General features: G+C 42.1%; 1 protein-coding gene across 1 annotated transcript in view; it reads right to left on the minus strand.

Moving 5' to 3' along the window:
- MRPS6 (mitochondrial ribosomal protein S6) overlaps nucleotides 1–6905 on the minus strand; it is a 74318-nt gene that overhangs the window by 39433 nt on the left and 27980 nt on the right. The window lies entirely within an intron of this gene.

Consider the following 6905-nt stretch of genomic DNA (forward strand, 5'->3'; position numbering starts at 1 on the left):
GCAGAAGGCTATGCACCACTGTACAGTATAAGAATATAGACATAAAAGTTTGAGATCATGCAGAAAATATTCTTGGGTGCAGTTGTATTAATATGAATGATTCTACAGTAGACAACATTAAAACCATCAGTATTATTTTTAAAGCAAAATAAAACATCTCTACTCATTAATAGCCATTAGACATCATGGCTGAAATTCTAGCCCCATTTGCCATTGACTTCAGTGGAGCCAATATTTCACCCCATAACTGAGATTGCAATACAAGAGCCTGGTGATTATCCAGTTTACACTCCCTTTAAAAGTGAGAGAAATATACCTAATAAGCATATTTTAAAGATGATAAACATTCCCTCTCTATTCAATAGACTGAGATTTCTTTAAAAAAAACTTTAAAAAAATCAGATTAAAAAAAGTGTTCTTCACAGTTGAGTTGCATTAATTTACAATTGGCCTTTTCATAGCTGACCAAGCCCATGTTAAAACTATCCCATTTGATTTTCTTACATTACAGAAGCATTAAAAGATATGTTTTGGAAGGAAAGTTAGTAAGAAGAGAGATAAGGAACAATGGAGAGGAATAGCAGCAAGATTCAGTTGCCATATAAAACGTGGTAATCTTGACACTTGCACATGGGCTAGTGTGGTCATACAACACTTTACCTCTCTTACTCCTAGGACACCAAGACTGACCTAGTGTTTTCAGTTTCAGGTCAAAGAAGCTATGTAAAAAACACAACTGGTAGATGTATTTTATCATCTATTAGATGTATCAAATACAGATAGATGATGTTTAATAAATTATGTGCAGTGAAGAACATTAGCAAGTTCTACAGTGACAGCTAAAACGCAGAAATTGAGCTTGCTTGGATATGAAGAAATCACACATTAGTGGGGAAACAAGTTTCTAAAAAAGCCCAGTATGAAGACAGGTGGATGATAGACTTTTTTTTTTAAAAGAAACTCTTAACAGTAGGGGCATATTTACACTACAAAACATCAAGTCAACATCCAACCACTACAGTAATTAAGTCAGTTGGGTGTGTCCACACCACACTCATTGTGTCGATGGAGCACATCCTCACTAGCAGCGCTTGCATCGATGCACAGAACAATGTGCTATGGGTAGCTAACCCATAGTGCAACTAGCTGCAGCCAGGTTTGGGAAGGGCTTGCAATGCCATAGCTTGAGAAGCACGGACCGCGCTCAGCTGTGCACTCTTGTTGTGAGCATTATATACACCACACACCTTATTCTGAAATATTTCCAGAGCCAAGACAGGAGCCATCACGCAGAACACTGTGATATCACTCAAGCAAGCTATAGAGCAAATCAAATCCAAGTTGCTGCTGGCAGCAGCACAGTAGTTGAACACAATGGAATGCAGTTTCTGGTCCCAGGAAACAAGCACTGACTGGTGGGACCGGATCGTTATGCAGCTATGGGATGACAAGCAGTGGCTGCAGAACTTTTGAATGCAGAAGGCCATTTTCCAGGAACTTTGTGCAGAGCTTTCACCAGCACTGAAGCGCAGCAACACAAAAATGAGACCTGCTCTGACAATGGAGAAGAGCATTGCTATCACTCTGTGGAAGCTTGCAACGCAAGACTTCTACTGGTCGGTGGGGAATCAATTTGGAGTTTGTAAATCTACTGCGGGAGCTGCTGTGATCCAAGTGTGCAGGGCCATTAATAGACTTCTGCTAAGAAGGGTAGTGACTCAGGGAAATATGCAGGATATAGTGGATGGTTTTGCTGCAATGGGGTTCCCTAACTGTGGTGGAGCAATAGACAGAACACATATCCCAATCTTGGCAAAAACCACCTTGCCAAAGAGTAATAAACCAAAAGGGAAACTTCTCAATGGTGTTGCAAGTCCTGGTGCATCAAAGGGGCATTTCACTGACATCAACATGGGATGGCCAGGAAAGGTGCATGATACACACATCTTTAGGAACGCAGGTCTGTTCAGAAAGCTGCAAACAGGGACTTTCTTTCCAGACTGCAAAATATCCATTGCTGATGTTGAAATGCCAGTTGTGATCCTGGGATACTCAGCCTATTCCTTGCTCCCACGGCTCATGAAGCCATACACCAACTCATTGGACAGCAGTAAGGAGCGGTTCAACCATAGGCCGAGCAAGTGCGGAATGGTGGTTGAATGTGCCTTTGGACATTCAAAGGTCGCTGGCGCAGTTTGCTTACTAGATTAGGCCTCAGTGAAAGCAATACCCGCATCATTATCGCTGCCAGCTGTGTGCGCTCCATAATATCTGTGAGGTAAAGGGAGAGAAGTTTCTGCAGCTGTGGGGTGTGGAGGCAGATTGGCTGCTCAAAATTAGCTGCCAACCTGATACCAGGGCAAGAAGAAGAGCCCAGCAAGGAGCTGTATGTCTCTGGAAGGTTTTGAAAAGGAGTTTCACTAATAAGCCACAATAATGTGCACCACTTATCTGCATTGTGCCTTGCCCTACCATCCCCTCCATTGTATCAGTTCCGCTGGACCTCCCCCAGGTCTCCATGTTTGGACTAAATAAAGAGTATTTCATTCTCTAAATGTTGTCTGTTATTGCACAAAAATAAAAACAAACAGGAAAATAATTTAACCTTGGGCAAACTGTGAGATAAAATTGGAAGGGGAAAAACCAAGCCTGCTTGTGTCTGAAAGCACAGAAGTCTTGCCCATCAATGATCTCTGAATTGCTGCCTTTTGTTTTTAGTACCCTCCCCCGGTGTTGAGTGGAAGGGATACTGCAACTTCCTGGAACACTTGGGAAGGAGGCTGAGAATAGGGTGATGCTCGCAGGCTATTCTGCAGGGGCTGTAAAGTTGTTTTTCTTGATGCTCAGACACCTCAATGTGTCCAATTGGTCCTTTATAATCCACAGCATCTCATCCTGCATGGTACGCTCATGCTCCTGGGATGCTCTCCAGCTGTCCGTATCCATGTCCAGTTTTTCAAACAATTAAATCCTCCAGGCTCTTAGCTCCATGTCAGCTGTCCCAGAGGCATTCATTATCTCACTGAACACATTCATCACATGTTCTTTTTTCCACTTTCTAACCTGCAAAAGCCTCTCCGCCGGTATAGAGCATATGCTGAAGGCCAAACTTTCCACTACAAGACATGCAAAGCACAAGGCAACCACTGTTAGTGCATACCCTGGGTCTAGTGCAAGTTTACTATTTAAATATCACTTCCCTTATTATACTGAAGTGCAAGCCAGAACATAATCAGAATCCCTGGCTGTTCAATGAACCAGTTTGCTGTTCCAGCCGTGGTGAGTATGGCCCAGCAGCCTAGGCAACAGGCCTTGTACTGCAAATTGTTGGAAATCTGAGTTGGGAGCTCAGGTGGGTAGGTGGATAATGCCCCCTCCCCTTAGCAACATGGAGGCAGATACTCACTGCACCTCACTTTTTCTTCATATTAAACCAAAAAAAAAAAAAAAAGGGTATGTAACAGCATGTAACCCCTACAATGTAATTGGAATTGCATAATCACCAGAGATGCCTTCCCCGGCATCACACTCTGCCACCATGCTGTCCTGCAACCAACTGACTGCTCTGGGGCTAAAAAGAGCTCCTGGCTCTTGGGGAGAATGGATCCCCCACTCACCTGCCTCCCATTCTCCTCCTCCTCCAGAATGTCTTCCTCATTTTTACCCGAGGTGGCCCTGGACTCAGACTCCTGGGAGGTTACCATGCTAGGGTAGGGGGGGTAGTGGTGGGGCTGCCACTGAGAATCGCATGTAGAAACAGCACGTCTGTGGGGCAGAATCACAATGACTGTTCATCTCCCTTGTCTTCTGGTACGCCTGCCAAAGTTCTTTGGTTTTCACGTCACTGCTGCATGTCCCTGGGGTAGCCCTTCTCCCTCATGTCCCACACAATCTTTTTGTAGACCTCTATGTTTCTTCAGCTGGATTAGAGCTGTGTCTGTTCAGACTCTTTTCTCCACAGACCAGTAAAGATCCACCACCTCCTGTGTACTTCAGGCTGGAGCGCATTTGGGGCTCCGACTCTCCATGATCAGCTGTGCTGGTGAACTCTCTAAGCTGATCAAACAGGAAATGGGAATTCAAAAGTTCCTGGGGATTTAACAGGGGAGGGGCTGTTTCCTGTGTACCTGGCTGCTGAGCAGCAGGGTTGAAAACCATCTCCAGAGTAGTCACAGTGCAGAATTGCGAGACTCCTTCTGGAGGTTAAATTTGGTTAACCCTGCATTTACACTGCCTCTCTGACCCATCAACATCGAATTAAGCGCTACGCCCCTCGTGGAAAAGTCGAAATTACAGTCAAGTTAGGTCAGTTGAAGGGCCCTGGTACAACAGAACCTCAGAGTGACTAACACTTCAGGAATGGAGGTTGTTTGTCACTCTGAAATGTTCATAACTCTGAACAAAATGTGATGGCTGTTCTTTCAAAAGTTTACAACTGAACATTGACTTAATACAGCTTTGAAACTCTACTATGCAAAAGAAAAATGCTGCTTTTAACCATCTTAATTAAAATGAAACAAACACAGAAACAGTTTCCTTACCTTCTCAACTTTTAAAAAAAATTTTTTTTTTTTTAAATAGTTGTTTACATTTAACACAGTACTGTACTGAATGGCTTTTTATCCGTCCCCTCCCAGTCTCTGCTGCTGCCTGAAAGCGTATTTCTGGTTCCAAATGAGATATGTGGTTGACCGGTCAGTTTGTAACTCTGAGGTTCTACTGTAGTGTAGATGCATACATTATTAGGTCTACGAAATGTGGCTTCCATCAACCTAAGTTTATAGTGTAGACCAGGCCTCAGTTATGAAGAATACAGCCATTTTATCAACTGAGTTTCCAACTATGACTACAACACTTTACCATATTTAATCCAACAACAGGTTGTCTTACCTCTGTGCAGCTACACTGTGACAGGACGAGATTGATCCACATTGGAAATAAATTTTTAGAACTAGTGTAGTATGGACTTTTAGTATGAAAACATTTAAAATGTAAAGATACAACCAAATAGAGCAAAGTAAACTGTATTTTAGTATTCGAAGTATGATCAAACACATGCCAATAGACAAACTCCTTGTCTTTAAAAGTGTAGACCTAATACAGCCATAATTATTGGTGAATATTACATGTTGTTACAGGGTTAAAATTTTATCACTGATCATAAGTGTGCCCAGTGCCATGTACACTCATTGTGCAGTAAACATGTAAAGTGGGCTTGGTAGAAAAGAACTCATCTGGGGCAAAGGAACTAGGTAAGAGACTGTTAGGCAGGCTGCTGTTTATCTAGGTGGAGACAAGATATATGCTTCTGGCCATATTACTGTGTGAGGCATTCTAGGGAAAGAGTAAGAAGGACTGAAGCAGTGCCAGTAAAGCAAAGGGTCCCTGAGCCAGCCTACCTTTGAGAGGCAAGTGATAATACATTCATTAAAACTAGATCAAGAAGGGCCAGTAAGCAAACCCTCTAATGCCAGCCGCTGATAGAAATGTATGCAGAGTTAGTAGGGGATAGTGCCTGTTAACATTCCAAAGATGGCATACACACACCCCAAGTGTGCTAGTGAGCATTTTAGCCAGGCCCTGAAAATGCATATAGAAGCTCTGGGTCCATAGTCACACTGTCCCTACGCAAAGGGGAAGAGGCTCCCTGAGTTCTTCATTCCCCTCCTCTTCCTAGTGTATCCATCTAGATTTAGGGCAAACCCATCCAAGCTTTTACACTGTTTATATGCAGGGTAAAGAGTTTTGTTCATTTCTTTGTATACTGTATCATTTCTCCCATCACACCTCCAATAACTAACTTATGAACTTGAGTTTCCATTTTTACAGAATCTTTCATGTACTAAGAATTTATCATTTTAAAAAGAATATTTTTCTGTATGAAGCAACCCATTTAAACAACAACTTTTACACACTGACAACACTACCAAAACCAAGCCCAGCCATGTACAGTAACTGCCGTCATCTACACTATTCAAACATGGCTCATATGCTCATCTCTCTATTGCGATTCACAGTGTTCTACCTTCCAAGTGCAAGATAGAAACAAAGCTGATAATGAACAGTAGTTACTGTGAAACATCTCGGCATCTATTCAAATCCACAGACCTACCAGCCTCAATTGCTATTTCAAGAGTACGGTAAATGACCAGTTCCATCTGATAATCTAGTTATTGTTGGCTTACCAAGAGCTGTTCAGCGACCCACTGGAGTTCTATGCAGCAAGATGTTTTTCCTCCAGCAGTCAATTAGATTCAACCCAGATTCCATTAACCTTCCATTTTTACCCACACCAAGTAGCACACTATTCTGCTAGCAGTCCCATTAAAATCAACAGGCTACTCAGGGTAATTAAACTAAGTATTAAACTGTGTCCAATTCTGCAAACCCTTAATAGAGTTTCCAGTAACAGCCCCTAGGGGAAAAAACTTCAAAGTCTCAACTTTTATGCACTCCTGTAATTTGAAGGTACTTTGCTAAAGCACAAGAAGTTGTTTTGCTTTTCCACATATGCATCAAAAAATGCTCAGCTGAAGATAATGAAGCTGCCCACTACATTCACTTCCTTCCCCATGTGGAATCCTTCATACTATTCTTTTCCTAACATATGAAGGTAGAATGAAAGAGTACTGTGCTAAATACAGACTTGTTATTTGTTGCTTCCACTTCCCTCTTCCAAAATAGCAATTTAAAACAAGTATCTATAGTACACATTAGTTAACATTTAACAGACTGCACTGCATCTAGCTTGATGATAGGGTTACTAGATGTTTCCTTTAGGGGTATTTAATTTTTTTAAATCCAGTTGAAGCATATTCGAGTTTTCACTTTGATAATTTTCAGGCAGATCTCTTTTCAAAGCGATAACATCCATCTGGAGCTTGCTCCCTAAGGAGAGGCTAACC

The sequence above is a fragment of the Dermochelys coriacea genome, chromosome 1, assembly GCF_009764565.3.
Source record: "Dermochelys coriacea isolate rDerCor1 chromosome 1, rDerCor1.pri.v4, whole genome shotgun sequence".
In the NCBI taxonomy this organism is placed as follows: domain Eukaryota; kingdom Metazoa; phylum Chordata; order Testudines; family Dermochelyidae; genus Dermochelys; species Dermochelys coriacea.